Source organism: Athene noctua, chromosome 1 (assembly GCF_965140245.1).
Source record: "Athene noctua chromosome 1, bAthNoc1.hap1.1, whole genome shotgun sequence".
NCBI lineage: Eukaryota > Metazoa > Chordata > Aves > Strigiformes > Strigidae > Athene > Athene noctua.
In genome coordinates, this window is record NC_134037.1 from 201,150,955 (window position 1) to 201,175,148 (window position 24,194).

Consider the following 24,194-nt stretch of genomic DNA (forward strand, 5'->3'; position numbering starts at 1 on the left):
TAAAATTGCCATTTGTCACCAACTGGAGACAATGAAAGTGAGCTTGATTATTTCAACTGCAGTCCCGAAAGGAGCCAACCTGACATTTCTATAAGTTTCATTCAAAATTCAATATAAAGGACAGACAACTAAAAGGAGCCATTAGGAGAGGTGAGGGGGGATGGGAATAGATTCACGAAAGGCTTGAAAATAAACCACCAGCACAATAGGCAAACTTGTATTTTCTATATCAAACATTGTTAGTGTAAGAATTTGCACTATGAAGGGCATTTTTTTTTTAAATAAGAAAGCACTTATCCTTGAAAATATTATAAATGTCGAGTAGACATAAAAGTTTACATTACAGTGAAATGTCATGTATCTTCTTTAAGAGGCCATAACTTTAATTCATTTCAAGTGTTCTCTCTATGGCTTTTAACTGCAAGGAATTATGAAATAAGAGTGACCTCTGGTAAATTTAATAATTTTTCTTACCAGCTTGTATGATAAAAAATTTAGCTAATAAAAATGAGGGGTACCAAGGACAGCCTTTCTTAAAACCATGGCAGCAGAGGTCAACTGTTATAAGGCATTATTAATAGAAGGTATGACTGGTTCTGTCAGGAGCTTACTCTATAAGTACTGTATCAAATAAAAACTTGTAATGGGCTCAGCTCTTGGCTCAGAGTGAAATGACACGAAAAACTAGCAAATTCATGTAGGCTTCATGTCATCAAACTTAATGTGTAGAAGCTGGACTGCTACTCTGAGGTGATTTCCTGGATTCCCATTGTAGTGAGGAGGGCACAGACAGGCATCAAAGAATGACTCACCTCAGCTATCTCAAACACCTCAGATATCCTACTACACCATATCCTACACAGCAAAATAACCTATCCTGCTACAAGGTATACTGATTTCTTTTAGTGAATGTCTTGCTGCACTGACTGTAAGGGGAACCTAGACAGCAGGTTTAGATTAGATGCATATCTTTTAAATTTCTAAATTAGATTAGATGAGAGAAGTTGACTCATGCTTAATGAAAAGTAATGGAAAGAGACATAAGGTATAAAATCTTATATTCATTATAGTGCTATGAAAACAAATTTCTATTTGACTGTCCTGCCAGACAAAATTAAAAAGGTGATCAAAAATCAAATAAAAGATGGATTTGAAGATCCTAATATATTTGCAGGATGCTTTAACAACTATTTATTGTACTTGTTTCACTGCTAGGAAACATTATTTTTGTATATTTTATGCTCCACTCACTGACCCATGAGAGTTTTCTGAAGATGGTAGAATCAAGGAAGTAACACATTTTCATACCTAGTTGACCTGCATACAATAAAAAAGCACAAAGTCTTCAAGCTACCTATCTTTCCCTGCCTGTAGATAATCTTCAGGCAATGTCAGAAGGAGGTCAGGAGGATAATAATAAAACAAACCTATGTATTCTTCCTTACTGAGTTAAGTAATCAAAAGACTTTTGACATACTAAATTCAGAAGAAGTAGGATAATTAACTTGGCCAGCAGCATACTTTTCATTCCTTTCTAAGATGTAATGTCACTAAAAGAAGGATGTAACATGGAATTACTCAGCTCCAGGTAATTTTTTTGGGGTGGTTCTATATTAATTCATTTCTTAAGAAATGTTCACAATGCACTCGAACAGAAGGTCAAGTTTGGTGAAAGCTGTGGCAGCAGAGGTAGGAGAAGGTCTCAGAATTCAGGTAAAGAAGCAATTCTGAATAAGGGTGCTCATTCAAAAGTAGTATCTTGCTTCAAAAACAAATATTTTGTGGGATTTAATAATAAGCATGTTTAATGTGGCGTATCATCCCTGTTTCACAGTTTTGTATCATCTGTGAACTTACTGAGGGTGTGCTCGGTTTCACTGACCAGGTCATTAATGAAGACCTTGAACATGACTGAACCCACTGTTAACTCATGGGATACACCACTAGTGAATTGCCTGCAGCTGGACTTTGTGTTGCTGATAACAGTCCTCTGAGCCTGTCCACTCAGCCAGTTTTCAATCCACCTCACTGCCTACTTACCTAACCCAACCCATACTTTGTCTATGAGGATGCCATGGGAGACAGTGTCAAAAGCCTTACTAAAATAGAGGTAAATTACATCCACTGCTCAGCCCTCACCCGCCAAACCAGTCACCTCATTGGAGAAGGCTGTTTGACTCATCTGACTTCAGCAAATCTAATTTTAAGAACTGTACCTAATATTTTGAGAATAGCCACAAACACCGTGTTTTGTAAAGTCTGTTGCTAGCTATAAAATAAGTTTCATGCCAGGGAATTTTACTTAATTGTCCAACTAACAAACTTTTAGTTATTGATTCTGCTACTGAAAAATAGGAATGGGCAAATAAAAAACCACCTAGGGAACTACACTTGGACCCTTCTCCAGACACTGCTCCTCCCCGTTCCCATCTTCAATCCCCTTGCCGCACACATGCTATGCCTGCCGTGTGCAGTCCAGGAGATTGGGGCCAGCATGATGTGGTTCCTCTTCTTTGGTGGCTCCTTGTTTCTTCCTTCACTGCTCTGGCATGGCCTTCTTCACTGGCCACAGTCCTGCCAGAGATGTGACTCCCTCCAAGTCCTCTGCTCGGTTCCCACTTCGACAGTTCTTTCGCTCCAGCCCTGCTTGCAGCCCCACACTGACAGCTTCATGTGGGTTATGCCCAGCAACAAACTTCAGTGTGCTTTGGAAAGAAAGCCATTCTAGGTATAGAAAGGTGGGAAATTCCACTGTATTTCCCTTTCTTAGTGTATTGCATGATACCCTGCCAAAAAGATATGTGACAGGTTATCAGGACAGTGACAGGTGCTGATATCAGAGTTTCCAAATTTATATGCATACCTTGTTTATATTCAAAATGGAATTCCGTATTTATTCCATTGAAGTTCAGATGTTTTATCCACCTGCTTGAATTCTGCATGCAATGGTCAGTGTACATGAATTGTTACTGGCTTACCCATTATCAACACATCCTCATTCTCAAGTCATTTCTCAATAAAAAGATAAATGTATCGTAAAACTTTATCCAATATATCCCATAAATACAAGAAATATTTTTGAGAAAAATATTCGTCTGCAGTGATAAATTATTTCTATTTTAGAAGGACTGCAGAAGGAAAATCTCTAAATATATTATTAAAAAATGTTCCCAAAGACACCTAGTTCAATACACAAAATGCAAAATGCAACTGAATTGCATGCTCTGCTATGCAGAACAACACCCATGCATATGGACAGCATAAGATAGTGAACTCTGGTGGTCAACATTAGCCGAGTAGACGGTGCCAGATTTGCATGCTATCTCCGTATGACCAGAAATCAGAGCCTGATGCCAAAGAGAAAATACCTTTGGCTAGTGAAAGGAGATAAGATTTCCCTTCTGGTCCCAGAAATGATGATTCAAAGGACTTCAGTTTATATTAGGATCACTTTACTGTGCATTTTTAATCCTGTTTTAATTCCCACCTATTTACTGGACTGCAATGTAATCTGACTGAGGCATTCTTAGAGGACATCTAATTTATTGAGCTTGCCCAAGGACTTGGGAAGGATTTGGGCATGTCTCTGCCTAGGTACTCTCTTGCTTAGCTCCTCAGCTAGGATATTACAGTCCTGTATTCTGTTGCATGCGTTAAATTATGCTTTTAAAACTGTGTTCCATGCAGGTTATTTAAATATTTGAAATAACTAAGTAACTTAGCTTTATCTGTACAGTAGGAAGTCCCAGGTGTGTTATAAAATATTTTTCAGTACAGAAATCATGACCCAGCCACTGCCTCTTTTACCTAGGATTACCACCATTGGCTTCATAAGGCTTTATGAAGGCAATCAGAAATAAAACATAGGCTGAGGAGTATGTGTGGATAGAAGAAAGAAAAAAAACAAGACAGAGGCAGAAACAACTGTCTTATTAATGTACCTGTTGCTATGGAAAAAAACAAAAGTTTTCTCCTAGTAACACGCTTCTGAACAGTTGTTACTGTTTCAAGTGCTCCACCATGTGCAATTTGTGCAGTCAACTGTCAACGCCACCAAGCCTGACTTTTTGATATCTATTTATACTCTTATTTATATTAGTAATCTATTTTTATTTCATTCCACATACTCCATATATATATAAATGTATACATGTATATGTTTGCAAATGTACCGAAATTTCTCTCCTCTATGTTAACCACTGTTTCCAAAAGGAAAAGGCTAGCATTTTTTCAGTAACAGCTTGGACAATTCACTTCTTCATTTTTTAAAAATATAACCACATGATTTACAAATTGTTCCTTTTTATAAGATGACATTATCCATGTGAGTTGACCAAGACTACACGTAGCTCTTCCTACTGCTTCACGTTAATTTCATTAACAGGTTTTGCTCATTGAAGGATGCCGAAGGTTTACACGCACACATATGCATGCTCTCATGTATACTATGGCTACTGCACAAATAGTACATCCTTCCAAAAGCCCTTAGTATGCTCTCAGTTAAAAAGAAAGCAACAGTAATCAGGATATAATGATCTATTTTCTTGCGAACACGGAACATACAAGAAATGACACAAGCTTATGGGTTCCGTGGTGCCATGTGATCTTGCTCTCCCAACATCAATGGCTTGCATAAATTTTCATTCAAGATACCAAATCTCAGAAATCTAGCTGGCTCCTCTTTTTGCGGTTCTTGTTGGATTTATTAGACTCATTCATTACCAAAGTGAAAGGGATAAAGTTCCTCCACACAGTGCTGTGTTTTAGGTCCTCTTTTTTCACAGACTCACAATGCTAAGCAGAACAGGAACAGTTCTCAAGGCAAGGCTCAAAAAAAAGTCAGACTTCTCCACATTAGCAGAATAATAAATAATAATTAATAATAAAAGATTGAGATTGAGCAGCTGCTCTCAGTGCAAAAGCATGTTTTCCTTCCAACCCATTTCAACAACAGATTTTCTGTAGGCAGGAAATTATTTCACAGAAATAACAATTTGGTTACTAGAAGAGCTGTGAAAAAACAAATGAGGTTTTTAGTGATTGCAATTATAGATCCTCCATTGACAGTTACCCTACCTGTTCCTGTCATAATCCAAGTTTATCTGCTTACTAAGAAGCAAACTGAGACACACAAGCTGAGTTAACTCTTTTATTTTCTCTTTTTGGGTATAGAACAATCTAGAAACCGTTTTACTAAATCTAGATATTGTCTCTCAGAATGTTGATTGCAGTCTAAATATTCTCATTTTAACTCCTTCCACACAAATCTTTAAGGAAGCCCCTTCTCCATGATACCACAGATTTTTAAGATATTTGGGATATAATTAATCAATCTCTGTGAACTCCAGTGTAAGCCAAGGATTCCTGTTCCAGCACAAAAGGTCAAAAAAAAAAGCCCACGAAAAAGCAAGATACCCCCTGAGCAGATTCAGAACTAGGAGTCTACCATGCAGCTTACTTATTTCTAAATTAATACTTTTATTCCTCCTCCCCCTGAGCTTGAGAGAGAAGAGGGATCACAAATGTTGATAAGGCAACTATAAAGGTATGTAAGTTCCAGTATGGTCCATGGCAAACCGTACAATCACCACAAAGCTGCTCTAGCTTCTGTTTTAGCTTTAATGACCCTTAATGTAGCCTGCCAAAAGAAAAGAAAAAAAAAACAAAAACAACACAAAAACAACATAGTCCTTTTACAGAAGACAAGAGTGGAACTGATGAAAAAACATTTCCCAGATAGGGATATCTGCTACCCATCTAATCCTAGCAGCTTCTTATCTTTTATATATCTCAAAAGAAAACAAATAAATTACAATCTCAGCTGTACAAAAGCAACTTTTCACAGGCCCCTTCATTGTTTTTACAGCAGTTTCCATCACTGCAGCCTGAGGGGACACACCTGATTTTTGATTAAATGGGAATTTCAGTAAGTCATGACTGATGACTTGAGCTTCAAAGTACTATGTTTTAAAAATAACAAACTATAACTTGTCTCAGGCAGTTAAGTTACTCTCAGGTAGTTAAATTCCACATCCAAACACCTAACTGTAATGGATACCAGACCAAAGCATAACTTCTACAAAATAATAAGTTTTCCTCAGTAAATTCTTATTTGTTGAAACCTGAACTTTTAAAGGTATTGAAGAAATGCAAACAGCAGTCTCATCATGTAGGAGTTTCCAAGCTGAAAATATTTTTTTACTTTCTTTCCAGAGTCTCTTAGAAAAATAATCTGAAAAAGAATCCAAACTCCATACAGCAATTCAGAAGTAAAACCTGTGGATCACAAATCAAAATAATAACTGAAATTATCTAACTGCATCTATCATGCTTGCAGTTTGACGCACTAAAAAACATTCTGTGCATGCCTTACATGGTCTTGCACAGTTACAGAGAAAATGCAGGGAACAAATCCTCCTGCTCAGCTGATTTCCCTCATAGTAGGGCATTGTGTTAAGGTATATTTATGAAAACAAATTCTGACTTAATACAAATGGGAAAACCTCTCATTTCCTATTAAATGGCCTTACAGAGAGCACAGCTCTGTAAACTGGGCTGGCCCAGTGCACCAGGTACAAAACTTCTTCCACAACCTTGAGTTATTCGAGGTCAGGAGTTTCCACCTCTCAGAGAGGAAAGATACTGGGGATCAGCTGTCTGCAATCTTTGTTCTATTTAAGAGCTTAAAACTCTGTAAGAGTTGCTACTGTCTATAAACCCATGCCTGTCACATTACCAAAATTATTCTTTCACAAGAAACAGGAACTGTCTGCCATCTGGATGAGCTTAACTTGTGATATAAGTAAAGGTTTGAATTCATTTTCAGCATGCCTGTTCCCACATCACAAAAGCAAGACAATACAGCCTATGTAACCAAAGCTGAATTCAGAGCCTTGTAACTGCTCTCCAGGCACATAAAATAAACTGAAGAGGAGAGATTGCTTATTGCCAAAAAGACATTTTAAAGGAAATCAGGAGAAAACTCAGGGCCAAAAATTTTATGTAAATACCCGTATATAACTGCTAAAATATATGCATTTGCATTAATATAGATTTGTGCCATGCCATTACTACTTACTTTTTTCACCTCATAGCTACATGCTAGACCGGTCAAGGAACCTCCATATGAATGCAGTTGGAAATTCACTTATCCTTGTGTAAGTAAACTATGTCAGTTGCAGTGTGGATACCAGTTCTTCAATTCATATCACTTCTCACTTCCACGTTGCAGAAACAGGCACCAAAATTTGAATATATAACTTAACTCCTGGTCAAAACAGACTTTTTTGTTGCAATCTAGAAATCAGGAATTATGGATGCATGCCAATGTGCATAAAGAACATTATAATGTTCAAAAAATCTCAGGCATCTTAAATTCTGTTGGTTACGACACATTGGTTAAGAAAGGATAAAGAAATGTGCCAGTATAGTATCTGTTTATAAAAAGCATCATATAGATATATACATATAAGATCACCAATGCCTACAGAAATACGCCTTTGTATTTGAAAACATGCTTCTTGGTTGTTGAATTACTTCACACAAATAATAAAAACAGCACTTTAAAATCATCAAAGTTCCACAACCATTTTGACGATCTTTTAATTTATGCATAAGGCATTTTTTCCTTAAACTAATAGAATGTAGGCAATATCAGTTCACAGAAAAGATTTTCAGTAGAGTTAAAAAAAAAAAAAGGCTGTCATGGCACATATTGCAGATTGCTTGACAGCCATAGTCTGTTTGACTAATGCATTCAGAAGATAAAAGAATTAGCACTGATGACTGAAAACTAAAGACCAACATTTTCCCATCTGTTTGTGCACCATGGGGACTTAAATTCTGCCCATCAGCTGTAAGGCATGTAAAAGGCAAATAAAATCCCACTCAGTTCCAGTACTGAGCAATTCTAATAACACTGCAGAAGTATAGTATGTTTTTGATAACATCTTTCAGTGTAAAATACAACTAAGCACACAGTTAGGAGACGAGAAGTTAAAATCTACTAATGCAGAAGCTATCAAACAAAAAATAATGTACATTTCTCAAGTTACTGCTATTTTCATGCACTAGCACTACAACATTCATGAGGATTTGGGAACAGTCTATTAATTCTAAATGCATACAGATATTTACTTGGATCTTAATTAGTTGGCAAGTCACCTTTCATGGTGGCTCTTCATATTATGACTTCTAGCATATACCACCAAGGTTTTTTGGAATTTAAGGTCTTAATTTCTAAGACAAATGAAGTCTGGTTTCATTGACTTAGGGAATTATTTATATTTTCTCTCTTCTCCCACCTAAATATCTGAAAACATGAAGAATCATCCAGATAGTTTGATTAGAAATTGGAAAGACAGAATTATTTTTGTATACCCATTTCTGTTTCTTTACTTCCATACTTCATTCTGCATTTTCCAACAACTTCAACTAATCATTCTTAACATAATCAAAATCTGTAGCTCAAATGCAAGGTCAGTAGCGAGATGTGAGGTCAGAGATGGGATACTTAGCCACAGCACAGGGCAAATGAAGCTTTAGGATTTTTGGTGTGATGCTGATTTCAATCAACAACTTTGGACCATGAGCAGAACACGTTCAAGTCCATTACTGGGGCTCCCACATAGCCATGAGTTTAAACATCCAATTCTCCAGTCTCTGAACAAAAACTTTATTCAATCAGAAATTACAGGAACCAATCTTGCTCTCAAGATATGCACTTGTCTTAATGTAAATCAATATATCAATATTCTACCTCCTAAAAAAACCCGCCTTCCGTTTTTTTTTAAAAAAAAAAGCATACTAAAGAGCACCTAGTGAAGAAATATATATCCACAATATTCATCTCCAAAGCCAAGCATGACAAAATCCAAACTGTCTGTGTTTCTTTCTTTCTTTCTTTGTTTATGGAGGTATCTCTTGGGTCAAAATACCTGTTGCACAGTTTTAGTGAGGGCTTGTCAGGAAAAAGACCGAAAAAAAAGAGGTATTAGGGTATCAGGAGGGTGCTAAAATCATGAAGAAGCTCCTTCTTTTTCTTAGTATGCAAAAAAAAAAATTTAATTGGCATAATTTTATGAATAGGATGGTCCAGTTTGAATGTCACAAAAATAATCTAAGACATACTTTTAACTCTTTTAATCAAATCATTGTCTTTGAAATAAATAAAAAATTGAGAAGACATCTCAGAATATATTTTTCTCACTGTAATTTAGCATTTATACTGGAAATTGAGGTAATTAAAGAAGTGACAATAAAGAAATTATAGCAAAATCTATTTGCATGATAGTACATCACAAAGAAAAGTTTTCTTTGCCTAGAATAGCATTCCATTTTATTTTTAAGATACTGCAGAAAAAATGCAAAAGATCAAAATTAGGTCAATAAAAAGGGTGGTCAAAGTACAGAAGGAAGGGTATTTGACTTGATAGTGCCAGTTCTCAAATTTTTTGGCAAGAAAATGGAATTAGAAGGGAACCTTCAAAGAGCATTGATGACTAAAGACTAAAATTTCCCCATCTGCTTGTGCACATGGGACTTGCACATTCCCCATCAGTAGCAGAGCTTACAGAAAAAAATGAAATTATTCAAGTACTGAATGCCTCTGATAACAGTATAAGAGCAGACTTTCTTTTCATTTTTATTATAATTGTAATCATTAAAAATTATGACAGGCATACAGTAAAATGATCAGTCCCCGTCTCATAATACTGCAACAAAAGGTCACTTCATAAAATTATTGCCTTTCATTCTTAGAACAAATAGAAGGAAATTCTGTTTCTATTTGTGAGCCTTTTGAAAGGAGCAAGCCTTTGGAATTGCCTGTGAAAAAGTCTTTAAATCTGACATTACAGTCAGCATTAAAAGTTACTTTATAGCCATTAATAAAGGTTGTAATTACATAAGGTCAACCGAATGTCATATTTTAGGAAACAAAAATATCACTCCCTGGGGCTAGTAAGAACAGTCATTTGTGTACAACATTGGTTTTATTGTAGGCAAAATGGGGATAGGAAGCATCTTCTGAATATCAACTATAGTACTGCAAAGTACAGGACACAAATAGTAAAATAAGACAGCAACTATTACCTTTTACTAATACGTTTCCGACTAAGTTTCATGTGTGTGTATGTATATATACATGCATGCACATATACATGGGGAAGTAGTAGTACATACATATATATACACACTCCAAACAAAACAGTCAGGGAAAGTTCTGCCTAGCTTCATTCAAAGGGTTACCGACCCTGATCAACCACTGTTGAAGGCAGAACAAACAAAACAACCTCATGGAGCACCAAAGAAAGGAAGCTCATTTGATGGCTCAGGATAGACTGGAAGATGATTTTGAGGAGCTAGTAGCTTTCAGGATCAATGTAAATAACATAAATGGTGGAAAATCTAGCTAGGGGCAAAACCAAAGACCCTGTTTAACATAATAGTCTTCTCCTTATTCCCTCTGTGTGGGAAGCTAGTCTTTTTTTCCTGTCTATGTGCACTGTCATATCCAAGACTATTTATGCAACTTGGAAAATATGGATGCTGAATGTTCTGGTTTTTGTTCTCCGATTCATTTTGAAATTACATACACGCAAGTATATAGTGTATATATTTTTATATATGTAAATTAAATATGCTTCAAATGGCACATGGAAATAAATAGCACTACTTCAGGCATAACATTAGACATTACCATTTTACTAATGCAGAGAAAAAGTCAAAGTCTACATTCATGTACAGCAAAAATAAAGAAAAATTTGTCCTACATGTCTCTGGCATAAAATGCAAGAGATTAAAAAATTACAGCTGTGTATAGTTTCTGCAAACATAAATGTATTAATTTCATGCAAGGAACTAAGAGTACAAAACTGCTAATTTAACTCTGATTGTCTTCATTTTTGTCATGAGACAGATTCATTGGATTGATTGATAACATCAACATATTCCCAGTGTACAGGTAAGGGACTGTATAGCAGCTTAATCTGCACTCAGGGTGACACTGTCCTGCTGGTTAGTAAGTAAATCTATACACTCTACAAACAAGTCATTGAGTGAAGTAACAAAGGTATTTAGGAAGCTTAGTATGACAGTCATCTTAATACAGAAACACCTTCTCAAAACACCAGCGTATGATTAGAGAATTCATCAGACAAGAAGATTACCCTATTATTTTCCTGTGCCTGGGTAATGGATGAAGCACAGCAGATATCAAAAACTTCAAGCCATAAAAAGTAGTAACTTGCTGTATGGGACTGCAGCAAGTTACCACCTAAAACAGCTATGAGGGAAATACACACCTCATGCCAAATTTTCCCATCGATTGTATGAAAAGGAAAGCACACACTTACAAATCCTACCAATAAAAGCATAAACACAGCTGACATTTATATATTGCTGAAAGATAAGAAGATTCCAGGTTTATTTGCATAAAATCTTCTCAATCAATTAATGCATATATTGGAAAAGTGTCAGAATTTTACACAAAATTGAAACAAATACTTTAAAGACATAATCCTATGTAGCCCATCAAGGATTTAATCTGTGTTTTGACAAATTTTTTTACTTGCATTCATATAGTGTAATCTTAGCAGTAAATGACGAGGTGATAGGCAACTATCATCTTCCTATCACCTTGCCCAGCAACACTTGTCATAATCATTCCCTTGTCTTTCTCTGGTCTTCATCCCAAAAAATAATTTTTTTCCAACTTCCAATACGCTCATAATTCTAATGAACACCCTTTTTCCTAAGAAATGCAATATCAGTAATCTTGCAGTATTTATTTTACTTCAACAAATACTTCCCATCTTTTAACATTTTGGAAAAATGTTATTTACTGTGTTTTAAAAGTTTGCAATATATCATAGTTTCTAATGAGAGCAATTTGAAATGAAGGCAAGTCTGATTTGATAAACTTTGATTTTTACATAGCTAAAGATGCAGCTGTTATACAGAAATCGTATAAAAAGCCACTTTTTTCCCTGTGCTTTCATATTCCAGCTTTTATACACATTTTCCAACGTCCTTTTAGCCTTTCATCCTTGCAGACAGCAACCACAATGTGTTAAAGCTTATTATCAAAAACAACAACAACAAAAAAACCCTACATTCAAATCTCCACTAGATTTCAGTTCACATCTTTAACTCCTACACTTCATTACGCATCCCAGTCTCATTATCTCACATTGTTCTGCACTGAACTGAATTACCTACTTTTTCACACATAGTCTACATGAATTACTCGAGATTTGGGAAGCCAAGGTTTTTCTTCACCTTTACTATCCTAATTGAAAAGTCTTCAAAAACATGTGACAACATGAGTCTTTCACTGACCCTTATGTCACCTTGTTTATTACCTCCAGTAACCTCGCACTGTTAGAATTTACCTAAACCATCTGCTTTCAGTATGTAAGCCAGTTTTTCTTTTCAGTGACTTTACACATCAATCTTTATGGTGACATATCAAGATAAGTTGCCCTTGAATTTTTGATAAATTGTATCCGTGTTGCATTTTCCCCTACTAGCTCACTCGGAAATTCAAGAATTCATGAAGATTCATTTGATAGTTCTTTTTTCATAGGTTCATGCTCCCAAGCCCTTCTAAATTATGCATTACAAGCTATGCCATAGTGATATTTCATCCCAATGTTTCCCAAATGAAAACACACAGAAAGTCATACAAGATTGAGGGGGGAGAGTATTGGGGGAGAGTATTGGTTTGGGGTTTTTTTTTGAGCACTGCAGCACAGCTTTATCCAAATACATGGTTACCTGAAAGAATATTCTTTTTTTTTTTTTTTTTTTTTCCAGAATACAGCAGCTGCTGACTAGATTTCTCTGAAGTCTAGGAATCACATCCACCACCCTTGCCATAGTATTGTTTTACTAAATTTGGAGGTGCTGCAAGGTTCAGTCATTTTTCTGAGACATATTCATTTTCCTCAGCCTCAAGAAAAGGGTGATGATGAGAGATCTCAAAAGACAAGATGTATGTTTCTGGCTTATTATGGTTGTTGTGAATAACACGATTAATTACAGAAAGAAGGTAGGAGAAAAAAAAGGAACTGAAGGAGTGTCATCTGTGTTGCATATTTAATAGTTTTCAGGAGTGTCCACATAAAAGCGCAAATGCAACTTTTCCTTACTACTGAGGGTGGGGTGACACAGATCTAGATAGGTAAATGTCCCCATAAAATGAAATACATGTACGTCCTGCTCTACTAGACTTAACACTAATGGTGCAATGAAAGTCATTGCAGACAAACTGTTCAACCCACTAAGCTGCCAAAAACATATCTTTCCTTGTAGACTTCCCTTTTCTAGACTTCAAGAGAGACAGCAATATAAACTTTCTAGTAGATTTACAGCTGGCTGACCTTAATGCTAGGACAGTAGTGCCCCAGTTAGTAGATATGCATTACACAATACTAATCTAGGTCTTGAACATCCCAGGATACTATTCTAATCACTAGACAAGTGACCTTGAAATTGTCCACCTCATCAGTAAAAAATTTTTGAGCATGTACCTCCAATATATGTATATTTGGTTTTAAATTATATACATGTACCACTGTACTAATATATTGTATAAATTGTAAAATCTACACAAAAAATATAAATTAAAAAAGAATGAGATAAGGATTAAATAAATTTTTAAAATATTTTTATTTATTAATGGTACAAAATGTTCTCTCATTAAGTTTACTTCAATACTTAATGCCTGTCATAGCTGGAAAAGATAGTTCACAAAGATATTTAGAACCAAACGGAAAAACAGCATCACTGGTGGTGCTTACTAAATCATGATACTAATATTTCAGCCTCATTTACCAATTAAACAAGGGATTTTGTTGACATTTGCCTAGGAAATTTTCATCTTGTCTGCTGTCAATCATTTGCTTTTGAAAACTAATGAGAAGATGTTGCATTTTTATTTTTAACAAAAAAACCCACTGAAATTCTGTTCGGAACATTTTTAAACAGGTTAGGAAATTCAGTGTACAGATACAAGAGTTTTTATAGTGAAATGCATCATTTTTGGCAACAAACTCATATAAGAATGGAAACGTTTTCAAACAACTCTCTTCAAAATGCTCTCCCCAGAGTGTGAGTTCCTTTCGAAAAGCAGTTGCTTTCCTACTCACTGTTAAACCATCACCTTTATTTTGAAAGGACAGATTAAGTATACCTATATTTTCTAAAAATATCTGTGAGGTAGCATACTACTGACAGTGACTTCTGACCACAGAAAAGGTCAGCAAATTTGGAACATTTATCCTTTTGTAAAAGAAAAATGCTGAACTCACCTCTAAGTTCAACAACTCTTTTAAGCGCTTTGCCATGAGATAACAAGCAAACCTCTGTGCAGTCCAGAAGAATTTCATGGTCACTCTCCATCTCGTTACAAAATATTGTAAAGATTTTGGTATTTAAAGGTCTTGTTTTTATAAAATTAAGCAAATTGATGACATCATGTAGCACTTTGTGCACTTCTGGGTCCAACTTCCTGGCTGCAAGCTTGCCTGTGAATGATTCAGTGAGTAAATTTCAGCTGTGGCGCCAGGTCTGTAATCTTGCCCCAGAATCCTTTATTAATCCCATCAGAGAAACTGCTCCATCAATGGTTACACTTGCATGGTTTTTCCATAAAACACTGTTTTTATTAAAACCATTTACTGCTGAGATTATATCTCCTTTGGCACATCTTTCTTTTAGTGGCTTAAAGGAAAGCAGCTCTTCGTGTATTTCATTACTGAAAAAGAATCTAGCAGATACCACAAGCTGAGACATGGACATGTTAGAAACACCTGTATTTTCAGCCAACGCAATATCAAACCTCCCACACTGTGCAATTTGTTCTAGTAATTGTTTCTTCAAATTTTCAGTAATTTTTTCTACATTTGTTCCAACTGTGTTCCAACTGTATTTGCTGACAAAGGAGTGGCATTTTAGAGTTTGTGGTCATATTGTTTTCCATGTATTATTTCAGCCATTTTTACTGCAGAGGGAAGAACTAGTGTGTCCACAACAACATGCGGCTTTTTGTCTTTCAATAAAAGAGAAAGAGGCTTCTGAAAATTTATCATTAAATTTAGTGAAATTTTGTAAAATACTTGCATGACTTTAAACATTGCTGATTAGATCTGATGAGATTGGCAGTGTTTCTACCTGGTAATGATGGAAGAGCTCATACTAGGACTAGGAGAAGTGTTTGCTCTGCCATTTTCCTGTTCATTTGTGTTGTCATTATTAGCCTTATTATGTTCAATCTGTGGCTTTTTTTCAGGAATCTTTTTAAGTCAATTGTCCATTTTGTGAGGGTTAGTTTAGTTAAAACTAGATATCCACATAACGAGGCATACACAAACTGCAGTACTTCACAATACACTGCAAGCAGATGAACGTGTGAGAGCACCACTGCCAACACCCCTGTGTTGTGGAGCACCCACTCTTCCACCAGGACATGTCGCCTACAGTTGGTTACATGGGACCCACTGACCTATGGATGGAGTGAGGGTGTCAGCATCAATATGTATATTAAATATTAGTGAAGCTTAATTTCTTTTTTTTTTTAGATTAAAAAAAAAAACCAAACTAGAAGTTCTAATACTCACAATGAATTATCTTGTGCACCTACTGGGCGTCCACTTTGAAGGACACTATACTAGACCTCACAAATTCAAATTTTCTCATTTCCAAGTATTTCTTATATTTCTATAGCTCCTGGCAAAACATGGAAGCCAGTAAGAATGAGGAACTCAATAGGAACCGTTAAATAATTCCAAGCAAATGTCACCAAAAGATTGTCTAACAGCACGTTTATTTTCTTTTTGTAATTCTTTTAATTATTTCCCTGATTAATCAAGCTCCTTCATTGGCATATTTCTCATACATCGGTCTTTTCATACTCCTTATTGAAGTAATATTCAGTTGTATGAACCAATCTGCAGTCTCTCTTACAAATACTCATGAGGCACATAATAAATTACAGATCTAAAAAACATTCTCAACTTATTACCAGTGACTATACATCTGATCTTTTGTGGCCTTAGGGTTTATTTTTTTGTGGAAAAATTGTTTTTCCCTTGATTTCATATTACTTGTCCATTATGCATTTTCTTTTCAAATATCAGAAAACACTATATTAAAAAGCCAAAATTATTTCAAATACTTGAAAAACACTGATGTCTTCCTTGTAGTTAGTATGTCTAACTTCTCTTTCTGAATTATGGTCTTCCATTAACTTTTCTCCTGACTGTTTCCAGACTGTAGAAAGTTAGCCATTATCTGACAGGCATCAACCACATAACTTTATTTGCTGTTGTTCACAAAAGTATAGTTTTTAATATCCTCCACATGTTACTTTATTATTTTAAGCACACAACCAGGATAATTATATCTACACAGACCTCTGAACAGATGTCATGTGGGAATGTAATACTAGAATGGATCTCTTGAGGCAGTACTTCGATAATGCAGGTAAACAAAGAATATATAATCTCATTCACAACTTTAAGATCAATTTTAAAGCCAATTAAGTGGGGTTTTTTTGTCCCCTATTACTCCTGCATGGAATGTTGTTTTCCAACCTATGTCTCCTAACATTCAGAAAAGTTAGTTTAGTTTCTGTCTTAAGTTTATTCCTGGACATTTTATAATAATTTGTTTTCATGTCAGTAGTAACTTCAGGCTTTAATAGCTCTCTTTACCTCCTCCTCTATCCTGATATATTTACAGAAAATTTTATAACCTCCCTGTTTTGATTTTTTTTGGAAGTTAAACATCTTATTTTTAGCCCCTTCTCATAAGGCTTTCTATTCCTCTGTTTAACTTTGGAGTTTTCCTTGGTTCAATTGACCATTCTCTAACATGGCTGTATATAGCTAACTTCAGGTTGTCATTCTTTGTGGAGTAGCAAAATCACTTCCCTTTCCACTGGAAACATCTCCATTCTGACAAATCCAAGAATCTCTTTTCCCTCCTGGCAGCTACATGTTTGCAGCATATAATCATCTTGCAATTGACTAAAGCTCTGAGGTCTTTTTCCTTATTTCCAGCTGATTATTCCTGAGTGTATCACAGAAATGTCTGTTACTCGTAACTCAGATCATGACCTTTGTATTTTGTGCACTTAAATTTCAACCCATTTTTATTACTGGTCTTCAAAGATATCCTATTCTTTCTGCACTACATTCTAATCCTCACCCAAATTGACAAGGCATCACAGCTTTGTCACCAGCATCTTTCATTATAATACTCCTATTTTTCCTCCCAAGGTTATCACTGAAAATTCTAAATAAAATTGATTTGTAGGACCAATCCTAAAGAAATCCCAGTAACTCCCAGGCCCATACTTTATCTCGTAATAGCTAGGCTGTTGCCTTGTTGTAACCACGTTCCTTACTACCAGGAAGCTTTTCAATTCTCTAATTTAACTTACAGTTTTTCTCATATTCCCTAGCTACTCCATAAGAGCGACTCGATCAGACCCTCTTCATAGCACAAAACTATACTTACTGAAAATCAAAACCCAGATGTTGATTTTAATTATCTTATTATTCCTTCATCCTCTTTCTCTAGGGATCAAGTGAATGACAGTGAAGTTTATCCAGAAATCCCCATCTTTGTGCATTTAGTCAACCTCTTGGCATACCTGTCCTGACCTGCACCAGCTAAAACCAGGGGTGTTATTTCTCCCAACAAATCTAACTCTCTTTTACCTCCAGGAATTTTTATTTTCTGGAAATACTCTGTGCTAAAGGACTCCAAATTACACAGATCTGCTGGTTACTAACACTGGTGTATGTCACAAGTCTCCCTCCCAACCCCAAATGTTTTCTAAAATAAAAATTCAGGTACTTTCTGCTACCACCTGGAGGGGGGGTGTGTGTGTCATTTAATACCAAGTCTCTTGTTAGACTGATTCCTTATTCCCATCCAAGAAATGTATTAAAGAATATCGAGGACCCCAACTCAACAGTCCAGGCTAACAAGCTCTAATTCGTACTTATTTTTACTGGCAAGTAAATCTCTTGATTATTGTTCATGTTCTTCTTCCCCTTCTTAAAGATAAATCTTTTAAGTTCTATCTTCTTCTTGTAAATATACTACATTCTATATCATCTGAAAATAGTACTGAGTTATCCTCAGTACTAATTACTGTTATCCATTTATTACAGTTCATGATGTTTCTGCTGGCAGGCAATCCTTTTCTTTGAGAGGTCTTGGCAAGAAACTTTCACTGTTGTACACAGAGTTCTTGGTGATTTCTATCCATCCAGTAAGTATTTGCACTCTTCAAACAAAATCACGGTCTTATGTTTGAAGACAGGTTTTACTTTCGGTGACTACTTCCTGCATAAAAAACCCTTTGATTCATTCCATGATTTAGCATTCTTTGTACTTTGAACTGCAGATTCTATTTCACTGGTTATTTCTTCTGTCAATTGAAGCTTATGATGCTTTTCCTTTTCTCTTCATATCACCCTCCTTTGATTACCAGGCTACCTCATTACCCTCATGATAGCACTCAAAGACAAAACGCTTCCCAAAGATGCTGTATCTAGTTAGGCTCCTGTTCTTATCTCTCCTTGGATCACTTTAGTGCTGCATCACTAGCTAGCTTCATCCCTTTTCCCAGTCTTAAAGGAGAAATTCCTACATGTTCCCCCAAGTGATTCCATCTGGTGTTCAACAACTCATTAATAGCCTTCACCTAGATGAGTTCTATCTTACTTAATCAGCAGTGATTAAGCAGTAGTAATCAGCAGTAAGCCAGTAGTACACAGTCTCTGGAAGGTCCCTCCTACACTCATCGCACATCCACCAGCCTCTACAAATGGTGAGTGAATTCAAGTAGATACCCACAACTTTCATATAAAAAACTTCTATTTAAAGTTTATATAACTACCAGATATTGATAACTGCCTCTCAAAAGAGAGAGGAATCATTTTTCTTTTAGGCCACATATTTCTTTATATTTTAAACTGTTATCCACCATCACCTCCTGACCTCTAATCATTCATCATTATCTCCCCTTTACTGCTTCCTCTTATATTGACTCAAAGGAGGAAGTAATATTGAGCAAGACTGAGTGGGAGAACAGAATTACTTTCTTTGAGGAAGTAATTGTTTATTCTGCTTTAACTGTTTCTGAAACTATGAAAGATAAAGATCTTTCATTAAATTCTAAAGATAATGGCATTCTGATTACTCATCATTGCTTGCTAAAATAGTCTGATGCAGTTGCAAAGAACAAGGTCAAAATAACTATGTAACTATGCAACTCCTGTCTGATTACATGACTTCATATCAAGTATATGGGAAAGGGGAAAAGGGAATTACAGCCCCATAAGACTTACTTCTACTCCCATGAGTAAATCTGTTCCTGTAATTTTTTCTAGTAAAACTGTATCTTATTTTGGAAAAGGGACATTATACTAAAATCAAAAGTAGGTACGCCATAGAAAATATGCAAAAGTCTATCAAAAAAGTTAAACCAGAAAAGATGAAATAACTAATAGATGCCATAAGTGAAGAGGCAGTCAAATTTAAAACATTCAACTAATACTAGTATTGGAATCAAATCTGGCTCATTGAAAAGACTCAGGTTTTACCCTGTCAGTCAAAACACGGCAATGCTGGTGGAAGGCTTTTAAATAAGTGTTTCCAAAAGACCCATACAAAAATAGAATCTTATCAGGCTTCATGAACTGAACAGCATCAGGGCAGTTCATGGCGCTTGGACAGATGACATTCAAGCATACTCAGAAAAAAATCTGAGGGTGATGTCTTGCCATCACCAATACCCCAACACTAAAGGTGCTGGGCTTTTGGATGAGAGCTATGAAATCTTACATAGAACTTACTTTACTCCTTGTTTTGAAAGACAGTGGCATTGTTCAAATGGCTGAATTTGAACTTGCATAATCATATTCTGTTTAATGGCATGTTCTCTGCAGTGTCTTCTATACTCTTTCCTTTTTGCAGCATGTAATGATCTTTTAGTAGAATCATTAAGTTTCAATAAAGAGAAAGCTAGATTTTCATAATAGCTTAATTCTACTGATTGCTTGACTTGCACTGAAAATCCAAATAGCTCTTCAGTAGTCTGATTAGTGAGATTTAGAAATAAAATTGACAATTTACAATTTACAAATTTAAATTATTTCTTATTACACTAAGATGAGGACAAACACAGACAAGTATAGAGAATCTCTGCCCTTCCAAGACAACCTAATATACATTTGGAGGACACAAAAGCACAGACACAGCTGTACAGCTCCCACATAAATGAGATTTTTGCTTAGCACCCAGTTTGTAGCGTGAAAAAAACCTGCCTTGACCCACATGTCTAATAAACAACTTCACCAGATTTTCCAACACGTGGCCTGTAAAGCGTGGGGTACCTCAAGCACAAGCTGAGGAAGCAGAAAGCACTACCTACCCTTGCATAATTTTCTAGTATCTTGGTTCCTTGTAATGAAATGAAGACTGTGAAATCTCCCTTTCATCCCACTTCTTCCCTAGTAAGCTCCACACTGCACATGATCTATTATTTGATTTTGTTGTGGTAGCCTAAAACACCCAACACCTCCTGGGAACACTATTTCTGCACCAAAATCCTTCTCAATATCTCTGGCAACAATTTGAGAGCCCAAGAAAATTAGGACAAAGGAAGACAGAAGCTTCTAGATAACAGACATCTTAACAATAACAAGGACTTGAAGGAGTATGTCACAGACCTACACTTTGAGCAAGAGGCCAGACTACAAAAAGACAGAGCAGCAATAGACACAGTTGATAAAGATAAGAGAAAGCTATGTGGCTTATAAGAAAAAAATAAAATTTAAGTCCCAGGAGGAAATTCCAGCACAGGGCTTACACTTTTCAAATTTTAACAGCATGAACATTTTGACTAAAATGTTTATGTAGTATTTCTTGATACTTTAAAACTGTCTTCTACCAAATATTCTTGTAAGTGTAGTCTAGTTCTCAGTGAGAAGTTGGACCTGAAGTTACTTGATAGGCTCTAAAATTCACATCCACTCAACCTAGCTAAAAAATACAGCATGGATGAAATGTTTTCAATTCGGTCCAACAAAGTTGACACTCATGAATTAAAATAAATTAATTGACCCCAAAACTTCTAAAATGAACTCCAAAATCACAGAAACATTTAGAGATGGCCTTTTAATGTTATGCAAAAACAAATCCTATACTAAACTTTTTTTCTTTTTTCAAATCTCTCTAGATGGAATAGTGAGAGGTCTATACTGTGATGCTATCATTTCTGTAAAAATTATCTACTGAGATGAGGAAATATTAATTGATAATATATTAAGGTCTTCCCTTTCAAGGGCAAATCATACTGAAGGACAAATCATATGTTACTGAAAGCAGCTGGTATTCTCTATATTCCACCTATTTGACTTTTAATGTTCCATTAGCGTCACGTCATATGGTTTATTCTCATGGCATAAAGAATTTTGCAGAGGTGGATCAGCAAATCTGGATTACACATACAGTGGATAGCATTACACTGTTCAAATACTCTAACACTGCTCATCTACTGTTGGTGACTGTAAATCTAATGAATGATTCCAGCATAACTCCTTTTTGTACACTGCTGAGCAGAGATTTTCCTAAGTTCTTAAAAAGAGGAGAGAAAAAATATTTGGTCTCTTTTTTTTTTTTTATTATTTGTTTTATTTAACAATTGTACTTTTAGCCTTCTATGCCAGAACTGCATTTTGTGCTTCAGTTCTAGGTTCGAAAAAGCACCCAATGAAACACATTTAATTGGTTGGCAGACAGTAGATACATTTGCTTTTCCTTGTAAGGTCAGTAAAAAGAACATATATTAAGAATGTCTTTCTACTCCCCAGTTTTTCTTTATCTACATGTTAAAATTCCTGAGGATGTAGTGCTGCTCTCTGCCATTCTAGTTAATTAACTGCCATGTTTATTACAGTAATGCTTTCAGGTCTACGAAAGAATAAATCTCCACTGTGTAAAATGCTGTTCAAACACTAAGATACTTTCTCTGTGCTCCTAGTTTCATTTGACAAGATCTGCATTACAGATGGTGAAAATATTACATTCATGTCACCCACTAAAAATTGCCTCCTGATGATGGTAAAATAAAGTGAATTACACTATAAAAATGCATTCTCACCTGCTTTCTTTTTATCTGCTGCTCTCAACCTTAGGTCAGTCAACACCAAAAGATTCTGTGACCATTTGGGAATGAGGAGGAGGGAAAAGAACAACTCCCCAAAGCAAAATGAAAAGTACATAAAAAAGGAAAACCCATAACTATCAACTTATGTGTGAGCCCAACAGTACAGTTCAGTGATGAATTACCTGTGACACGCTCTGAAATTAAAGTGCAACAGCAAGTCATAACAAAACCTGTAGTTTGTAACAGTCATAATTATCTTGAGAAAAGGAACTAAACATTGGAGATAAATACGATTGTGAACCTTTTAATAAATACTTAAACATCATGTGTCAAAAACAGAGAGAAGACAGTGGGTCAGGATCCAACTAAAGGTATCATGGAATTGCAGAGGCTTGAATCATAATTTGACCACTTATATTTTTTCAATTTAATTTTGAAATGCTTTGGGGTGGAGGAATAGAGGAGAGGAAGTGGGTTGGCTGAACAGCTTGACCTCCTTTGCCCTTTAGTGATCCAGTGCTGATTCTTAGAGCAGAGAATTCATGATAATAAATAATACTGTCAGACTGAAGAAAAATTAAGATAAAAAAACACCCCCAAGGTTTTACAAAGTGGTATTTTTATCTATATACCCTACTGCCCAAGTAGCTAAGGTTAATTTACTAAACTGCAACGGTATTAATGTTCTGTATCTCATGGTAGTTTGAACAGTACAGAACTAAAGGAAGGTTATCCACTCTAACATATCAATTACAATTATTTGAAGGTAGAAAGCGTATATTGTGAAGGAACAATTAGACTGCAAGCGATGGGTGCCATTTAAATGCTACAGCCATTTAAAATGATAGAGTGGACTAAACACTTCCCTCCAGCTAACAAAGCATGAGCAGTGTCCAAAAACCAGTACCTTGGACATTGTGTAACTCAGGTAGCATTTTTAATAGGACAAAGAACTTTGGATATTGTTACAAACCTTAGCTAGTCTTTCACTTCAATATAAAAACAACTACAGGAAATTAATGTAAAATAAAATGTTCCAATGTGTCCGGGGATGATGGGAAAGGAACACACCCAACCAGACACAATGCTGTCAGCAGGTCAAGTCCTGAGCCTGCAAAAGGCCGTGATGCAAGACAGAGCAGGCACTTTTAATAAATCTGGTTGCTTTTCATACTCTCTCGGAGATCTCATGTGTGCACAAATATATACAAGCCTATGCATCTTTGTTCTTAAATGAAAAGCACTTCAGCACTCTCCCTAACCTGCTACAGGAACCTCCTTCATAAAACATCCACAGAAACGGTCCCCCATTCGAAGGGGAAAATGCCCAACAGTGATGTGATCAGGCAGCAATTGATGAATCTGATTTTTACCACCTCATCTGCATATATGGCAACCAGACCTCTATGGATTACCTTTGATTTCTACATTTCTTCCTGTGCTAGCAGCTGCCTCAGGGGCAAGTTCTTCACTGACTGACTATTTAGCAGACATGGGATATATTTCCTGGCTTTACTGTCCAATGCCTGCCCCTCCTCCCGTCCCCACCTTGCTGACAGCTACAAAATGGAGAAGACATAAATATGTCCCTGGAAAGCTATACCACCACGGGTAAAATGTTGGGATGGAAAGAAATAGCTTCAAGCATTTCACTCTGTACTTATTCCAAAAACGGTGCCTACAATTCCAGTAGTCTTTCAGCAGGACACGATAGCAGATCATCACACTGCAAACAGCTACAGCCTCCTCCTAGCTGTCAGTGAAAGGCGTTTCAGCTAACAAGCTTTACTTCTCTTTGCTATATACCTGAGGACCGAAATAGTGAGTTACTACAGCTAAGCTGATGAATGACAAGTCCCTACCTTGTCTCAGCCAGAGAAATATGAAAACCACCAAAAGTGGGATAAAATCAGAAAGCGTGCACGCTTAATTAAGTCTTCATTAATAGCCTTCTGGGAACTACATATACCCAATATTCCCTTTTTTTCTATTTTACCTTCATGAA

The 24,194-nt window shown here is 35.9% G+C and overlaps 1 protein-coding gene across 4 annotated transcripts in view; it reads right to left on the reverse strand.

Annotated features, from left to right (window-relative positions):
* The window catches only part of MYO16 (myosin XVI), a 405,417-nt gene that overhangs the window by 242,692 nt on the left and 138,531 nt on the right, over positions 1-24,194 (reverse strand). The gene's annotated exons all lie outside the window — the stretch shown is intronic.